This window comes from Sciurus carolinensis, unplaced genomic scaffold (genome assembly GCF_902686445.1).
Source record: "Sciurus carolinensis unplaced genomic scaffold, mSciCar1.2, whole genome shotgun sequence".
In the NCBI taxonomy this organism is placed as follows: domain Eukaryota; kingdom Metazoa; phylum Chordata; class Mammalia; order Rodentia; family Sciuridae; genus Sciurus; species Sciurus carolinensis.
In genome coordinates, this window is record NW_025920276.1 from 121419 (window position 1) to 141340 (window position 19922).

Sequence of the window (19922 nt, forward strand, 5' to 3'; positions counted from 1 at the left end):
GGGCTCTTAAGGGATGATAGTTATAATTTTAAAAGGGGAAATTTATATTGCTGTAAGAGATCTAAAACATGAATTTAAAATATTCTCTTAAAAATGGTAGTCCCTTTTTGGAGAAACAGTCATGTAATGTCTTCAAATCCCTGGAATTCAGAAAAATTCTGAACTTACTGTTAGGCTTTTAGAAAAAGCATAATCTGCTAGAATGTTAGTTTTGAACACAGAAGTTTTTTATTGTCTCCTAAAATAACACTTTAGAATAACGAGTCAACAAAAATTGAATTGTATTTTGAACAGAAATGATTCTCAGATGCTCCTGGTGTGAGGTGCCTGTGGCAGACTGGTACTTGTCCACTAAAATAAAACTGCCCCCTTTGCAGTAACCAAAGGGTATCAGCATTCATGGCCACCAGAGGAGTGTCTATAGTCCTCAGATCCCTTCATGGATAATGGTAGCTCTGTGACTCAGGATTTGTCAATTGGATATAAGTAGAAGAGAAATGTGTAACTTCCCCGCTGAAATCTAAAATGTTGGAAGTGTGCTCCTTGGATTTATCCCCTCTGCTGGACAGAAGGTGTCACAAATACAGTGCTCTATGCTAAAGTTTCACCTGAAAGTACACCTGAAAGTCTTAGAGTTAAACTCAAATTATTCTTCATTAGTGCCAGGGTGAGGCTTGGGATTCTGCAGTTTTAATAAACTCCCAGGAGATTCTAGTGGTTCTAGCTATGATCACACATTGGACATGATAAATATGTTCATGTGACAGATCAAGCAACAGACTGAAAGGAATCTGGGTCCCTCAATGAAGAAGAAGAAAAGATTTGCCAAGTTGGACCATTTACATGGGTGGATTGTTACATAATAAAAAATGGACTTCTTATTTTTTAAAGCACTATATCATTGCATGTCTCTTTGATAGAAGTTTATCCTTACTCTAAGTATTTACAGAACTCAAAGTGTATGTGAGACCGTTCTCCTCTTTATTCAATAACTCTGCTCCTGGAAGGCTACTTAGATCACCCATATGGTCTCTCACATGCAGAGATGGCATTCCTTCCATAATGTTTTGAATTATTTTTTCCATAAGAACATGAGTTTATATTAACCATGAGAATTCTAATGTTGGCGTTTGAAACTCTTCAAAAGAGATATATGGGAAGAAAAGTTAGACATTGCCTCAATTTCAGAATTCAGAGCTTCATTCTTGTTTCTCTGCTGTGAAATAACTAATCTTCTGACTTGGAGGGCAACAATTGGTTCTATTGAATCAGTGGAGTAGAGGAAGGGAATTAAGAGTGACTGAGGAGAGATGGGAAAATAAATGACCAGTTGTGGATAGTCTCTCACTATCTAGTTATTATAGCCAGATAAAAAGTGTCCACATTTTAAACCAGAATACATGTTTAGTAATATAATAGGAAAATTAAATTGGAGAACAGACCAAAATACAATATTGTTACTTAATATCATTTTTAAAAAGTGACCACAAATTTAGCAGCTTAAAATAACTTACATTTATGTTTCAGTTTCTCCAGGTCAGGAGTTTGAGCATGAGTTATCTGGGTCTGTCAGGGGTCTTTCACAACACTATAAATAGGTCTTATTTCTCTGCTGTGTGGTACACTCCAAAGGACAGCTCATAACCTGATACTTTGCTTTATTGAAAACAGCAAGGTGAAGAATCATGAGAGAGATGGAAATTTCTTGAAATAATAACAAAAGTAAATTACCATCTAAATCTTTAAGAGTGGGAGGAGAACCCTAGAAACTGAGAGCAGAGTAATATTTACCAGAGACTAGGGAGATGAGTGGAGGGAAGGAAAGGTTGATCATTGGGAAATGTTATTGTTTGATAAGAAGAATAACTTTTGGTGTTCTATGGCACAGTGGGGAATATAACTCACAGTAAAGAATTGTATATTTCAAAATATTTAGAAAAGTGTAATTTGAATGTACTCACCACAAAGAAATGATAAAATGATAAATATTCTAAGTAGGCAAACTGAATCACTATCCAATGCATACATGATACATGAATAAAATATCACATGAATAAAATTTCTCATAAATATGTACAATTATTTGCATTGTTACACATGTAATATGTGATAATACATAATAAAAAAGAATAATTAATAAAGGTGATCTTGATTCCACCCAGTGATTAGGGGGCCATAGATAATCATCATACACTGGACCAAAGATATTTCTACTGCCCAGATAATCTCATAAAGATATGTCTTATCTTTCATATGTATTTTCCTATTTGCATACACATTTTTGTTAAGCAAAATTTTTCTACTACAAATAGTTTTATTTTTTAGAGACCAAATATTCTTCTTTTTAAGTAACATGTAGAATTCTTTGAAAGAAAAAAAAAAACACTTTCTATAAACTCCAGTTCTAAATTAAATGATTCACTTAAATAAATGTAATAATACAGGTGGAAATATGAAAATAATTATAAGTGCTATATGCTTATAACTTACCCAAATGTAAAAATTAACAAAATAGCAACAACGGTAAAATTTTTTAAATTAACAAAATGAATGTTAACTAAATTAAGTAATGGTAAGTTAGTATAATTTTTGTTTTAGTAAACCCTGCCCACCTTTTGGCCTCCAATAACAATGTAGTAGTGTTTGACACCATTGTAATAATGATCAGATTCAGGTGCTTAAATTATGCAATTATACCTGCATTGAGGTATTCATCAGATGACCCAAATCATGGTTTTATATGTTTTGAAATTATCAATTCAATGAAAACAGAAAATTAATAATTAAAAATTATTACAGAAATCAGCACAAATCTAGGTAGAGATGATGGCAGCTCATATAAGGGTGGTAGAAGGATTTTTGAGAAAATATATGACATCCTGGGTGTATATTGAAGGCCAATTATTTCTTTCTAAGAGATTTGATATCAATCATTATAACTTCGTTGCATTTATTTGATTTTCACTTTAATGCTCTGACAGCAGAAAGAACAAGTTTACTGGGAAAGACTGCACATAGAGCAAGTGTGTGACAGTAACTCAGCAGCCGTGAAGATGTTTATATGTCTATAGAGGAAGATGTCACAGAATCATCCCACAAATGCTTGTGCTGAGAGGAGATTTCCAGAGTATGGGGATCTCCTCTGTTACATTATTTCAATTTCCACTTGTTCATTCTCCTGTGCTCAATTCCTAATCTTCCCTCCTATTTATATCTTAAAGCTAAACTGTGGCAAGGCAAGTGATTTGCTGATAGCTGATGTCACGATCCAGGAAATTGCTGCCTTGTAGAACTTGCCATCTGTAGAACTTGGACTTTGAGGTTTTCCAGCAAAGAATATGGGTATAAAGTAAACTTCCAAACTGTGTTAACAGAATTTGAAAGTCCATGAGGAACCAGATTCATACAAACTCTTTTGAAGGGGTACAGTGTAAATTCATCCACCATAGTTTAGTGTCATACCTGTAGGAGAGCAATTATTTTCATCTTGGCTCCAAAAGTGGACTTTTATTGCTCACAACTGCTTAAACTGACTCTTTTTGTCTAAAATCCATTGAAAGTATCTGAACCAGAATGTATATTAAATGAGCCACTACAAAACAGATAAATCATACACCAAAATGTTTATTATGGTCATTGGTAACTACCCTTTCTCTAGATGAGTGTCCATAGGAATCTCAAATACTATATGAATTTGACTTCATACCAGCAGAATTTGGCCAAAAAGGCATTTCTGTCTATGGGCTGAAGGGTTCTTCCTGAAATGAAAACATGCCTGCCAGACAGACTGACAAAAATGAAACATTTTCTCTTACACTAGGACCGTACCTCATACCTAGTCAAAACTGTGCTCCCATGATATACTAAAGCCCAAAATTTCACTTTGGCAGACATCTTCATTCTTTGCAGTAATGATGATACTAGGTCTTTTTTCTTTACTGTGACTATTTTAACAATTATATGTCTTCCATGATGGTGATCATCTTTATAATTCTCATAATTTTACAAAAGATTCTCAATGCATCAGCAAAATGATTTTGGCAATGTGCATTGGTTATAACAAAAGTAATAAAATAAATACATAGAAAGAAATCATGGTTAAATACTCAGTAAGTACATTATAACCAGTATTGATCTTATTTTAAAAGAACAAGTGATCACTCTATTTATGTTCATGAGAGGAATAAAAGGCTACTTTTCAAGTTTGTTACAAAACTACTCAAGTATCAAACAGGAATTAACTATCTGATATTTATGATCCTTCGGGAACATGGTTTTCTTGGGGTGACTTTGGGTTGTTGATTGTTAAGGCAGATAAGAGATGACACAGGTTTAAGAGTGCCAGAATGGATTTCCTCAAAGATTTGATGTTAGAAATGCATGTTGAGAAAGAAAATGAAGAACAGAAATCACAATCACAAGAGTGTATAAAATAAATAAAATTATAGAAACAATAAGATCTGTCTCCCAAGCTTCCAAGGGCAAGCGAATCAATGCAGAGATGCCGGGGTCCAGCCCTAGCAGGAGTCCATGGGTTCCACACCGGTAAACGGGGCACGGGGAGACAGCGTCGGCGATGGATGGAGAATGAAAGACACAGACTCTAGTTCTGGTGCAATCAATCCCACTTTATTCTGGGGAAGGCTGGGTTTATATACATTTTTCTTCAGGCTACAATGGCAGTCTTGTGGTTAATATTAAAGAAGTTTCCAAAGCATAGGCAGAAAACAACAACCTTACAGATCATCCTTACCTAATCACAATTGTTTTAAGAATATCTAACTACGTTGATGAGCTAATACAATGTTTATTTCCTTAATATCTAAACTCTATGTGACCTAAGACTATTCTTATTATTCTCGTGGTTAAAGTGATAGACAAGTAATCTCATGTGACCATTTCTATTAGGTCCCTCTGGTTAATATCTAAATTGCTGAGTTAAGGGTTACAGGAGGGCAGTGGTCCCAATGGTTATTGTGTGTCAACATTTATTATAGGGGTGACATATTTTTTGTAGGAAGGAAGGAATGTTGTGGAACCTTATTCTCTTACCTCACCACCACACATAAACAAAACCACTGTTAAAATTTAGCCAGCCTGTTGGAGACAAAGGCAGATCTACAACTATTTTCTCCAGAGGCTTTCAGGGACTCATTGCATGGTTGCAAAATTATTTTTAATTTTGTTAGTGGTAAAGACCCATTGTTTTTCAGATTGTAGGTAATATTTTCTGGAATTTTTGTTGTATTCCCTTCATCCCCTTAAGCAATCCATTCAGACTGAAATGAGTAATATATTATCAGAGAAACACAGCAGAGAAAACACCATGCTTTGGAGCAAAACATCCAGCAATTCCTTTTAGGATGAGCCTTTGCAATCATCCTCCAGAGGATCTTTGTCAAGCACTGGATGGAATTCCGGATGCTCCCGCACAGAGAGCCAAAGTGTATCAGCGGTTACTCCCCAAATATGGCTGCACTTGGTATTATATCACTACAAGTAATGTGGTCTTAAAATAAAAATGTTCAGTCTGCTTATTTTACCAAACATCCTACTGAAATAGAATTATACTATAACATAAGAGTAAGAATATTTATTTTTCTCTATGGCTGCAATTTATTTAAACTATCATAGAATTAGTAAGGAACCTACCACTCTTCACTGCCTTGAGTCAGAGTTTGTTGAACCATAACTTTCTGATGGCATTTTTGACTTCTGCATTCCTCAGAGGATTGAGCAAAGGTGTCCCAATTGTATGAAACACAGCCACCAACTTATCTATTGGAAATGTAATTGGAGGATGAGTATATGTGAATATACATGGAACAAAGAATAAGATAACCACAATGATGTGGGAGGTGCAGGTAGAGAGGGCTTTTCTTCTTCCTTCTGCACTGTGATGACTTAGAGAATGTAAAATGAAAGTGTAGGAGATAAGCAGGATTATGAAACTCATCATGCATATGGCCCCACTGTTAAACACTATGGGTAAATTGATGACATAAGTGTCCATACAGGCAAGTTTCAACAAAGGTTGCAAATCACAGAAATAGTGATCAATCACATTGGGGCCACAAAAGGATAATTTCAAAGCCAGGAAAATCTGTGCTGAAGAATGGATACAAGACCCAACCCAGGCTAGAATCACCAGTGCTCCACAAACCTGCTGGTTCATGATAATTGTATATCGCAGGGGCTTGCAAATGGCCATGTAGCGATCAAAGGCCATGAGGATGAGAACCAAGGTTGCCACGCAGTCAAAGAAGTGAACAGCGAAGATTTGTGTCATGCACTCATTGTAAAAGATGACTTTCTTCTCAGCTATAGCATCTATAATCAATCTGGGGGTGGTGCTTGTTGAAAAGCAGGAATCTGAAAAGGATAAGTAGAAAAGGAAAAAGTACATGGGACTCCCAAGAGTCCGGCTGTATCAAATGGTCATCAAAATGAGCAAGTTTGCCAACAGAGTTGGAAGATAGAGAAACAAGAAGACCACAAACACTATTTTCTCCTTTAGAATATCCTGTGTTAACCCAAACAGAATGAACTCATTCACACTGTGATTCAACTCCATGGTTACAGTGAGTAGAGAAAGGGCACAACTGAGAAGTGTTTTATCTACAAATAAAATTGATAAAATGATAATTTGGTAGTAGAAGTGACCTGCACTCAATTACATCTTTGTAGTTCCAAAATGTTCAACATAATACAGTAACTCTTCCATTTGTTCATGTATTTTAATAACTTGGTAAAATTATTTTTAAGTCAATGCCCTCTAACCACAGGCATTGATGCAAGGTCTTCTTATTTGGGACAAAGAATATAATATTTTGTGGAAAAGAATAAAACCTACTAGTAATCGTGGTCTCTGCCCATGTCTGAGAGTTAGTGACTCTGTTGTAGCACTTTACTCAGGTCATCTTAATGTTTTATAATTTTCATTTTTATAAAAGTTAAAGATTCCAACAGACTCATACACCAATGTATATGGTAAAAATGTGCAAAGAATGGAAATGCATCTCAATTACTAAAACTGTTATCTATATATAATATCAAAGTATTAAATTAGAGTAATCCTTTTGTAAAATCACATTTTTAGATATGCACTGCAGTTTGTGCCCATTCTTCCTCTTCAGTGTCTTGACCAAGTTTTGCTTTAAGATGGAATTATTTCTTCAACTTTTGGTTCACACAGTCCTAATTTTACTTTCATTTTCAGTCTGCACACATGAGATCTTTAAATAAGTCATTAAGTTTGGAATTAGTAAGTAAAGTTACTATATATTTAAAACAATCCATCACTCATGTTAGATTGAGTCTCACACCTTACACATTAAACTTAATGTGTCACTTTGTATATGCCTAAAACTGCAAAAGTGAATTTTCCTATCAAGTTTTTGAGAAGTGTTTGTATTTGTCCATCTCTGTTTTTTCCAAATCATTAACCTAAAGAATTTCAATACATAGACCTTTTCCCATCATTTGTTCAATCTTATATGCACACTTCTCTATGCAATTTAAATCATCCTATAATACTTAAATTTCTGGCATTCACAAAGAGTATCCATAACACAAAAATTCATTTTATCAATTATAAATTAACATTCAAAATTTCATGGTATAAATTTTTGATTCATTTTAAAAGTTGTTTTCAAATTTTAACTCTCATGTATAAACTTGTGCACAAATATCTTATTATTTATATATGTTTTTTTATGAATTTTATTTAAAAAAGACAAAAGGATCTCTAAGGCATAAAATGTATATATTTTCAAATGAATTGGTAATCATTCTCTCATACCCTTCCAATTTACTTGCATTGATGTTTATTAGAAATATATTGACTATAGTATAGAAGTGTTTTCACAATAAAATATCCAAAGTTTACAGTGAATTACAAGATAACAATTCATAGTTTTTAATGTCACTCTCCAGAAGTAACTTTATATATTATTCAAATTTTTCATATACATATGTTTTTGTTAAATATCCCTTTTATGTATAGATACTCAGTAAGCTTATTCTGGATTTCTCTAAGTAAAATCAGTATTTCATAATTAGTAATTCAAACTGTCCATTTACTTCTATAATAAACACATATAATGTGAATAAAAATTTAACTTTCTTTGCCATCCAGCTAAAATAGTATTAGCTCAATGTGATAAACTAGGGTATTTATAATAACTACAACTGATTTTAATTCTAGTTATCTCTGACAATTATAAAATAGAAAATGAACTAATTATTAGTTAATTTCAATACATTAGATTCCTCATGAGAGAAAACTAGAAAGAGGGTGTGAAAAAAGGACCAGTTAGAAATTACAAGAAGAAGAAAAAATGCTTTTCATCAGGTGAACACACAGAGGATCTTAAGAAAAATCTACATTCTCATCAAATACAAAGGCCGTTTGAAATAAAGTCATGGGCAAATGATGGACACCCACGCTCTCCAGGCATGCAAACCTATTTTGGTTTATTTTAAATAAGAGGAAAAAAAAAGATTTAGGGACAAGGAGCACTTTGTCAAAATCCTTGCATAAGCTCAGGTCAATACTGTTTCAGGTTTATCATTGAAACCAGTTATTTTTTCTTAAACTCCTGAACTAAACTTTCTCTCTGATTTGGGGGACAACCATGGTAGTGGAGCATACCATTTATCTTCTTTGAATTTTATTTCCCTCATTAGAATTTTAACAAGTTCAAATTATATCTGGGCACAAAACCCTTCTGTGCTTTTGTCCAGAAAATCATCTACCTCTATTCCTTTTCTTTGATATTACTATGTGTTTTGATTTGACTTGAATAAAATACTTTATATTACATATTTTCCTTGTTTCATTACCTTATATTTAAACAAAGTTTCACTTTTCTTATTTCATTTGATGTGAATGTTTTCTTACAAGGTAAGTATGGCCACTGGTCTTGTTCTTTTCTGTGTATTAATTATGACCTGTAACATAGAGAGTTTTCCTGAGCCAAAACAAGAATGGGATGCTGATACTAAATAGTTATTGTCTTTTGTATCTGCCTCACCTGTCATGAAAATAACAAACCACAATCTTCCATGTAGATTACATCCTCAAAAAGAGAAATCTTGAGCCATCAGAAAATTCCAGTTCTTTTTATTTTTCTGACTTGATCATAAAATCAAGTTCTTCAACTTTCATGTTGAGAAAAGTATGAAAACATGAATTAGATAGCTAATGAATAATAGTGAAAAGGGGACAGGGCAGAGAGTCAATGAATCTGAGTAGCAAAGAGGAGAATGGTAGTAAAGAGACAGCAGCAGAGTCAGGGGGTAGGAGAAAGGAAGATCTAGAGAGCAGAGGTCAAAGGAGTCTGTTACCCAAGATTTCATTTTGAAGTTTAGCCTCCTTCTTTCAGACCCAATTCAAAGCTCTTGTGCCAGAACCAGAGAGGGTAAGTTGTGCATCATGAGCAAGGAAGACCAAGGATCCTGAAACTCCAGGTGGGTAAAAACTAGAGTCCTAACATATACTCTGTCCCAGAAATACCACCACTGGCACTAAACTCTTAAAATGAGATGATCCTATGATTAAAAGTACAGCCATGCTGGGTTCAATGTCATGGTGATGTCTAATTCCACCTTCTATTAAAAGAAAGTCATTAAAGATATAGTACAGCTTCCTGCTGAGGCCAGGGGCATATCATGAATCCTGAACCACCATAACTGTTATTTTGGGAAATACTCCCCAGGAGCTCCACTTTTCATAAGATAAAACGTCAGTATAGATTCCATCAAATCAATCTAGAGAAGGTAAAGTGCAGAGAGCCTTTTAGAGAGATTAAAAGCCTTACCTCTTTTCTTTTAAGCAAACAGATGATTTCCAAGGAACTTCAACTTTCATTTACAGGAAACTGAATCACATGAAGTCTGGTTACAGCTTTATATCATAATTATGGGATGTGGAGATACTATGCAGAGGAGATTTTACAAGTGGACCGTACATATTACACATGGTTCCTCCAAAAGCACAGTGTCATATGAAAACAACAATTTCTCTACTGGAGCAAGGAAGAATGTTGTAAAAATTGGAGGAAGTTTCTTAATTTGGTTCTTGAAAACATTATGGAACAAACTATTCCAACATTTGGAGAAACCTCTGAAACCAGCTTTTGTTCCAAGTTTGTCTTTGGTAACAGTGTAAGTAAATGAGTTTCTTTTTATTGGACTGGATATTTATAGTAATTCCACAAAGGTTTTAGAAACCTAAAGCTTTTATTCTCAGGAGCTCTAAGAAAGCCAAACTCCCAATCAGTCCCAAAGGTTGTCAGTGAGTTACCTAGTTGACACAGTCCGAAGACAAAGCAGGCACTGGAGTTAAATTTCAACTCAGTATTAATTGCAGCTGAGGAAAACTTACTCATTTTTTATGTGATTATGACTTAAGTCCCTCTCTTATGGAATCATGGAATTCATTGAAGCCAGTTAGATGTCCATGTACCATGAGCCCTGGTACATGGAGTCTCTACCCTCTATCCATCTTGAGTCCTGGCTGTTCTTCAACAGTAACTATGATCACTGTCATCCATATTTTATAACATGAAATGGTATGAATAAATTTCTGTTTCTAATGTGCAAAATACTTTGTTTTCACTCTGTAAAGATTTTTCAAATAGTAGAGAGAAGGGAGAGTAATCAGTAGGTAATCTCTTTCCATTCTTTCTTTCATTTTTAGATTCAAAGACACATAAAATTCAATTCTTTTTAATTTATATATGAAATATCAAGTTGCCCATTCAGATCTGATAACTCATGTGAACATAAAAACCATTTCCTGAACCCTATGTGAAGTTTTTCTCATACATATAAATATTACCATGTTTCTATACAAAGGGAATCCTATCAAATTTTTAATTCAAAAACAATGTATTATTATTAAAGAAATTTAATTTTTCAAGTTTTTTTTTTATTGTAACAATGGTCCACTTGATTTTTTTTTCTCAAAGCAGTTTTATTTATTTATTTGTTTTGAAATTTATTTTTATCATAAACAAATGGGCCACATGTTGTTTCTGTACCATTTGCATATTCATACATTTACATAAAGTAATGATGTTTGATTCATTCCATTATTTTTTCCTTCCCCCCCACCCCTCACACCTCTCTTTTCCCTCTAAACAGTCCCTCCTTCCTCCATTCTTGCCCCGCTCCCATCCCCCATTACGTGTCATCATCCGCTTATCAGTGAGATCATTCGTCTTTTGGATTTTTGAGATTGACTTATCTCACTTAACATGGTATTCTCCAATTTCATCCATTTGCCTGCAAATGCCATAATTTTATTATTCTTTATAGCTGAGTAATATTCCATTGTATATATATATATATATATATATATATATATATATATATATATATCACAGTTTCTTTATCCATTCATCAATTGAAGGGCATCTAGGTTGGTTCCATAGTCTGGCTATTGTGAATTGAGCAGCCATGAACATTGATGTGGCTGTATCTCTGTAGTATGCTGATTTTAAGTCCTTTGGGTATAGGCTGAGGAGTGGGATAGCTGGGTCAAATGGTAGGTCCATTCCAAGTTTTCTAAGGAATCCCCTCACTGCTTTCCAGAGTGGCTGCACTAATTTGCAGTCCCACCAGCAATGTATGAGTGTACCTTTTTCCCCACACCCTCTCCGACACCTATTGTTGCTTGTATTCTTGATAATCACCATTCTAATTGGGGTGAAATGGAATCTTAGTGTAGTTTTGATTTGCATTTCTCTTATTACTAAAGATGGTGAGCATTTTTTCATACATTTGTTGATTGCTTGTAGATCTTCTTCTGTGAAGTGTCTGTTCATATCCTTAGCCCATTTGTTGATTAGGTTATTTGTATTCTTGGTGTAGAGTTTTTTGAGTTCTTTATAGATTCTGGAAATCAGTGCTCTATCTGAAGTATGAGTGGCAAAGATATTCTCCCACTCTGTAGGCTATCTCTTTGCATTGCTGGTAGTTTCCTTAGCTGAGAGAAAGCTATTTAGTTTGAATCTATCCCAGTTATTGATTCTTATTTCTTGTGCTATGGGAGTCCTGTTAAGGAAGTCTGATCCTAAGCCATGAAGGTGAAGATTTGGACCTACTTTTTGTTCTGTAAAATTCAGGGTCTCTGGTCTGATTTCAAGGTCCTTGATCCATTGTGAGTTGATTTTTGTGCAGGGTGAGAGATAGGGGTTTAGTTTCATTCTGTTGCATATGGATTTCCAGTTTTCCCAGCACCATTTGTTGAAGAGGCTATCTTTTCTCCATTGCATATTTTTGGCACCTTTGTCTAGTATGAGAAAATTGTATTGATTTGGGTTTGTGTCCATGTCCTCTATTCTCATTGATCTACCTGTCTGTTTTGGTGCCAATACCATGCTGTTTTTGTTACTATTGCTTTTTAGTATAGTTGAAGTTCTGGTATTGCGATATCCCCTGTTTCATTCTTCCTGCTAAGGATTGCTTTAGCCATTCTGGGTTTTTTATTCTTCCAGATGAATTTCACAATTGCTTGCTCTATTTCTGTAAGGTACGTCATTGGGATTTTAATTGGAATTGCATTGAATCTGTATAGCACTTTAGGTAGTATGGCCATTTTGACAATATTAATTCTACCTATCGAAGAACATGGGAGATCTTTCCAACTTCTAAGGTCTTCCTTAATTTCTGTCTTCATCATTTTGCAATTTTCATTATAGAGATCTTTTACCTCTTTGGTTAGGTTGATGCCCAAGTATTTTATTTTTTTTAAGGCTATTGCAAATGGAGTTGTTTTCCTCATTTCCCTTTCAGCTGTTTTGTCACTTGCATATAAAAATGCTTTAGATTCATGCATGATTTTATAGCCTGCTATTGTGCTGAATTCATTGATGAGGTCTAGAAGTTTTCTGGAGGAGGTTTTTGGGTCCTCTAAAATAGAATCATGTCATCCACAAATAGTGACAGCTTAAGTTCCTCTTTTCCTATTCATATCCCTTTAATTTCTTTAGTCTGCCTAATTGCTCTGGATAGAGTTTTGATGACAATGTTGAATAGAAGTGGTGAAAGAGGACATCCCTCTTTTGTTCCCATTTTTAAAGGGAATGGTTTCAATTTTTCTCCATTAAGAAAGATGTTGGCCATGGGCTTAGCATAAATAACCTTTACAATGTTCAGGTATGTTCCTACTATCCCTATTTTTTTTTTAGTGTTTTGTGCATGAACAGGTGTTGTATTTTGTCAAACGCTTTTTCTGCGTCAATTGAAATAATCATATGATTCTTATCCTTAAGTCTATTGACATAATGGATCACATTTATTGATTTATGAATGTTGAACCATCCTTGCATTCCAGGAATAAATCCCACTTGATTGTGGTGCACAATTTTCTTAATATGTTTGTGGATATGGTTTGTCAATATTTTGTTAAGGATATTTGCATCTATATTCATCAAGGATATTGGTCTAAATTTTTCTTTCCTTGATGTGTCTTTTCCTGGTTTGGGTATGAGGGTGATATTAGGCTCATAGAATGAGTTCGGCACGGTACCCTCCTTTTCTATTTCCTGGAATACTTTGAGAAGTATTGGAATGAGTATTGGAATTCTTTGAAGGTCTTGTAGAACTCAACTGAGAATCTGTATCGTCCTGGGCTTTGCTTGGATGGTAGATTTTTAATTACTTCTTCTATTTCATTGCTTGATATTGATCTGTTTAAATCGTGTATGTCCTCCTTGTTCAGTTTGGGAGGAGCATATGTCTCTAGAAATTTGTCAATATCTTCAGTACTTTCTATTTTGTTGGAATACAGATTTTCAAAGTAGCTTCTCATTATGTTCTGTTTCTCAGTGGTGTCTGTCATGATATTTCCTTTTGCATCATGTATTTTAGTAATTTGAGTCTTCTCTCTCCTCTTTGTTAGTGTGGCTAAGGGTTTGTCTATTTTGTTTACTTTCTCAAAGAACCAACTTTTTGTTTTGTCAATTTTTTGAATAGTTTCTTTTGTTTCAATTTCATTGATTTCAGCTCCAATTTTAATGATTTCCTGTCTTCTACTACTTTTGCTGTTATTCTGTTCTTCTTTTTCTAGGACTTTGAGCTGTAATGTTAGGTCATTTAGTTGTTGACTTTTCATTCTCTTCTGGAATGCACTCCATGCAATGCATTTTCCTCTTAGTACTGCTTTCATAGTGTCCCAGAGATTTTGATATGCTGTATCATCGTTCTCATTGACCTCTAAGAATTTTTTATTCTCCTCCCTGATGTATTTTGTTATCCATGTTTCATTCAATAGCATATTATTTAGTCTCCAAGTGTTGGAGTAATTTCCCTTTTTTATTTTGTCATTGATTTCTACTCTCAGTCCATTATGATCTGATAGAACACAAGGCAGTATCTCTATTATTTTGCATTTCCTAAGGGCTACTTTGTGGCATAACACATGGTCTATTTTTGAGAAGATTCCATGTGCTGCTGAGAAGAAAGTGTATCCACTCATTGATGGATGGAATATTATATATATGTCTATTAAGTCTAGGCTATCGATTGTGTTATTGAGTTCTATGATTTCTTTGTTTGGATTTTGTTTGGAAGATCTATATAGTGGTGACAGTGGTGTGCTAAAGTTGCCCAGAATTATTGTGTTGTGGTCTATGTGATTCTTGAAATTGAGAAGGATTTGTTTGATGTATAGGGATGCACCATTGTTTGGGGCATAAATATTTACTATCCTTATGTCTTCCTGATTTATGGTTCCCTTAAGCAGTATGAAATGTCCTTCTTTATCCCTTCTGACTAACTTTGGCTTGAAGTCACTTTATCTGATATAATGATGGAAACCCCCACTTTTTTACTGAGTCCATGCACGTGGTAGGTTTTTCCCATCCTTTCACCTTTAGTCTGTGGATGTCTTTTTCTATGAGATGAGACTCTTGCAGGCAGTATATTGTTGGGTCTTTCTTTTTAATCCATTCTGCCAGTCTATGTCTTTTGATTGATGAGTTTAGGTCATTAATGTTCAGGGTTATTATTGAGAAATGATTTGTATTCCCAGTCATTTGGCTTATTTTTGGTTTTTAAGTTGATTTCATTTCTCCTTTGAGTGGTTTTTCTCTAAGGTAGTTCCTCCCTTTGCTGACCTACATTGTTGTTTTTCATTTCCTCCTCATGGAATATTTTGTTGAGAATATTCTGTAGTGCAGGTTTCTATTTGTAAATTCTTTTAACTTTTGTTTATCATGGAAGGATTTTAGTTCCTCTTCAAATCTGAAGGTTAGTTTTGCTGAGTATAGGATTCTTGGTTGGCAACCATGTTCTTTCAGAGCTTGAAATATGTTGGTCCAGGCCCTTCTACTTTTAGAGTCTGGGTTGAGAAGTTGGCTACTATCCATATTGGTCTCCACCTATATGTAATCTGATGTTTTTCTCTTGCGGCCTTCAAAATCCTATCTTGATTTTGAATGTTAGGCATTTTCATTATAATGTGCCTTGGTGTGGATCTGTTGTGATTCTGTGCATTTGGTATTCTGTAAGCCTCTTGTATTTGATTTTCCATTTCATTCTTCAGGTTTGGGAAATTTTTGGAAATTATTTCATTGAATAGGTTGTTCATTCCTTTGGTTTGTATCTCTGTGCCTTACTCAATCCCGATAATTCTTAAATTTGGGTTTTTCATGATGTCCCATAGTTCTTGGAGATTCTGTTCATGATTTCTTACCATCTTCTCTGTTTGGGTGACTTTATTTTCAAGATTAAATATTCTGTCTTCATTGTCTGAGGTTCTGTTTTCCAAGTGGTCTAGTCTGTTGGTGATGCTTTCCATTGAGTTTTTTATTTGGTTTATTGTCTTCTTCATTTCAAGGATTTCCATTTGGTTTTTTTTTTTTTTTTTGAGAATCTCTATCTCTTTGTTGAAATGATCTTTTGCTTCCTGCAGGTGCTCTTTCAGCTTATTGGTATTATCATTCATTGCCTGCATTTGCTCTCTTATCTCATCCTTTGCTTTGTGAATCATCTGAATCATGTATAATCTGAAGTCCTTTTCTGAAATTTCTTCTAACATACTGTCATTGGATTCTATTAATATAGAATCCAGATTTGTTTGGATCATTTTCTTCCCTTGTTTTTTTCATGTTGTTCATGTATCTTCTCCTCTAGCAGTGCAGATCTGGGGTATTGCAGATTTCCCCCTACAGGTTTATAGTGGCCCTATAGGTTTCCAAAACCCTTTCTTTAAGGGGAGATCAATATTAGCAGTGCCCAAATCAGTCACTATGCAATCCTAGACCAAATAGCCCCTATGGGGACAATAACAAAATTTTCATAATAAACAAAATAAGTTCAAATATTACCTTTGGTAAAAGAAACAGGTTTGCAATAAGGTCTGCAGTTTCTAATGGAGGACAAAGAGGATGCAAAGGGATGTAGAATGTGGCTGTTAATGTGAGAAGAAAAGTATATACAGAAGTTCTAGAAAATAGAAAGGGTGAGAGTGTAATCAAAAGATATCAGATGTTAGCATGCAAAAAAGGGAGAAAGAGACTCTGAGGGAACAGGTAAACAAAAGGAAAAGAAAGCAAGAAAAGTAAAAAAAATTAAAACTTAAATTTTTTTAAAAAGGAGAAAAAAGAAATTCTACTGTATAATACTCATATACTAATGAAACCTCCCAGTGTTCAGTAGCCTGATGCATGAGAGGTACCTGACAATGAGCTTCAAGCCTCCAGCAGGCATCACAGGATGGGATTTCCCCACCCAAAGATCAGAGCTCCAGCTTCCAGGATTATCCATGATGGCTGCTCTGGCTTTGAAATGTGTTGGCATATGGGGAACTGCAGCTCAGGGGTGGTGGATGTGGTCAGCTGGAGGTCCTGGAGACAGGATGCAGTTGGTCCAGCAGGGGTCCTGGAGGTCCAGTGTGTTTGGTGTGGTTGTGGGATCCTGGAGTCAGGGTGCAATCAGTCAGTCTGATTATCTGTCTATGATAGGGCGCAGTCAGTTGGTCTGGGGGTCCTGGGGGCAAGGAGCAGTCAGTCGATGTGTGGGCCCCAGAGGCAGGGAGTTATCAGTTGTGCTGAGGGATCCTGGAGATGGGGCTCAGTCTGTCCAGCCAGGGGTCCTACAGGGCCTGGCTGTTGTCTCAAAATGGTGGAAGGCAGGTGTAATCAAACCTGCAGGTGCTGTAACAGTGAACATCCAGGCAGCAGCAGGCAGCTGGTGCTCCACTGGTGTTTGTTGATCAGTTTGCTGACTGTTGTCGGACAATCCGGAGGTGAACCTCGAGTGTTGGGTGATGGATAGGAGTAAAGCAGGTGATGGACAGGCGAGAGGCAGGCAAATGGCAGATGATAATTTTTCAAGTTTTAATGTCTAACTTTCATCAGAAAGCACCACCCCTCTCTTCCACACTTTCCTTAAGGCACTTTTCACTTCCTGAATTCTGAAAGTGTAAATCAAAGGGACTCAGTGTAAGCAAGGGACTCAGGATGGTGTAAAATATGGCCACCATTTTGTCAGAGGTGAAGGCAAATGGAGGTCTTGCATAGGTACATATGCAGGGAACAAAAAACAAAACCACCACAGCAATGTGAGATCCACAGGTGGACAGAGCTTTCCTCCACCCTTAAGCACTGTGTGTCCTCAGGGAGAACAAGATGACAGACACCATAGGAGACAAGCAACATGGAGAAGATGATGATGCAGATTAATCCACTGTTGCTGATCACCAGAAGGCCTAGGTTGTGGCTGTCAGTGCAGGCCAGCCCCAGTAATGGGTACAGGTCACACATGAAATGATCAATGACATTAGGTCCACAAAAGGGCAGCTGGAACGTAAAGAGAATCTGGATGATGGAATGCAAGAAGCCCCCTGTCCAGAAAACCCCCACTAGAATGCCACAGAGCCTCCAGTTCATGATGGAAGAGCAGTGCAAGGGCTTGCAAAGGCCACCTAGCGGTCATAGGCCATGACTGAGAGAACAATTACCTCTGCCCCAGCAAGGAAGTGCTCAGCAAAAAGTTGAATCATGTATCCTTTTTAAGAGATGGTTTTCTTTCACAAATAGAGTTCACAATCATTTTTGGTGTGATGGCAGAGGAGAAGCAGGCATCCAGGAAGGACAGGACTGTCAGGAAGAGGTACATGGGAGAGCCCAGCAGTGTAGGGCTGCAAAGGATGCTTACTACAATCAGCATATTGCCCAAAACAGTTGCAAGGTAGACCAACAAAAATGCAACAAATATCATTTTCTGAACTCTTGGAATATTTGAAAGCCCCAGTAGGACAAACTCAGTTACAATGCTATGATTTTGCATCATTGCCAAGGAAAATATGAAGGTAAAAGAGTGATCATGTAAACCTATAATTAGAATAGAAAATTGCTTCATGCTATTTGTAATATTATAGTCATCAACTAGTTGGTGCTTCATTATTTGAACTTATCTTGAGTGCTTTTAATTTTATCACTTAGAACATAATATTAGACATTTATTGAAGGCTGTTGTAGATCAGGCAAAATTGAGGTGGAAATACATTATTGTGCACTGAAGAAAACCAGATTTTCAAACTAGTGGAGAAGTTGCTTTTTATTTCAAAGTTTAGCTTTAAAACCATTGTGAATTATTTAGAGGCATTTTGAAAGCCACACACAAGTGCAAAACAAAAAATTAAAAGACTACTATTTACTAACCAAAACACCCATAGGCATGGTATGAGGTAGGGTTGAGTAACCTGCCATGCTTGACCAGGGGACTGCCTCATCTACCATTAGAAAACAAATAAGAAATAGTTGAAGTGGCTTTTGAAAACCATGGTTACTCCTCAAAATTTTTTTTAAATTTGGAAAGAATTGATCCTTTGAATGTGATGATTCATTCTTTATAAAACAGAAAGATATATGAAAAAGTACATAGCTCTTGATGCATAAATATATACAAAGTGTCGAGGTTTTACTGGCAATTCATCATTAAATGTGAGCAAAGGTCAATAAAAATAATGTCTATTTTATGATGAATAACTGGAACAATGAGGGAAAGCAATAGCTCAGGAACCACAACCTGTGTGAGGTCTTTTGATCCCTATTTATTGGAGAATAATTTGTACTTAAATTTTAATTTGAATCAAACAATAGATTCTTCACTGGGAATTTCATGTTTTAAGAAATCTCTAGCTTCAAAATTCAATTCTTTTTATAAAAGATTAGCAGAGAAAGGAATAGAACTTTTTCTCTTCCAGGAGGAAGTTCAGAGCACGCACGTTCTCTATATTTTTTCAGTCCATCTTGAAATTTAAAGTATATTATTTGATTGCTCATGTTTAAATGAGGAATCTTGATAAAGCAAACAAGCACATCAGGAAGAATCAGAAGGTGATTGTCCAGTCACCTACAGATGCATATTGGCAACCCCTAGGTAAGAAAAGGAATAACTGGGTGAATATAATTTAGAGTCTTGAGACTTTATTATGTGTTAATCATTTATACAATGTCACCTTATCTGAGCAGATATAATTCTTCAAAACACATGGTTTCAAATTTATATGAATTTATTATAAGATAGAAGTGCTATAAATAGCTTATATACTCATCTCCTAGGATTATAATGATGGTCAAATTTGGAAATGTAAAATCATAAATGATAAAATGTTCTTATATGAAAACCAGGTGGCCTCACCCACAGGAAGTTTTTCTATGAGTTCTCCAGATAAATACTCCCAACTCTTGAAATCATTTGTCTCTGGCTGACACAGCTTCAAAGAGTGACTATCCTTGCCTGTTCATGTAACTAAAACGCAAATAGCATTTGTGTCTGTGAATACTTATATGTACATATATGCATACATATGTATTTTTGGTTGTTAAAAGAAGGGAATAAAACAATCATTGGGCTTATTCAAGAATGACAAATGACTTCCCTTTGAGCCAACAATAACAACTTAG

At 35.4% G+C, this 19922-nt stretch overlaps 1 pseudogene; it reads right to left on the reverse strand.

Moving 5' to 3' along the window:
* Window positions 1-5671: 5671 nt before the first annotated feature.
* On the reverse strand, window positions 5672-6574 carry LOC124975431 (olfactory receptor 4C11-like; annotated as a pseudogene).
* Between the last annotated feature and the right edge of the window lie 13348 nt (window positions 6575-19922).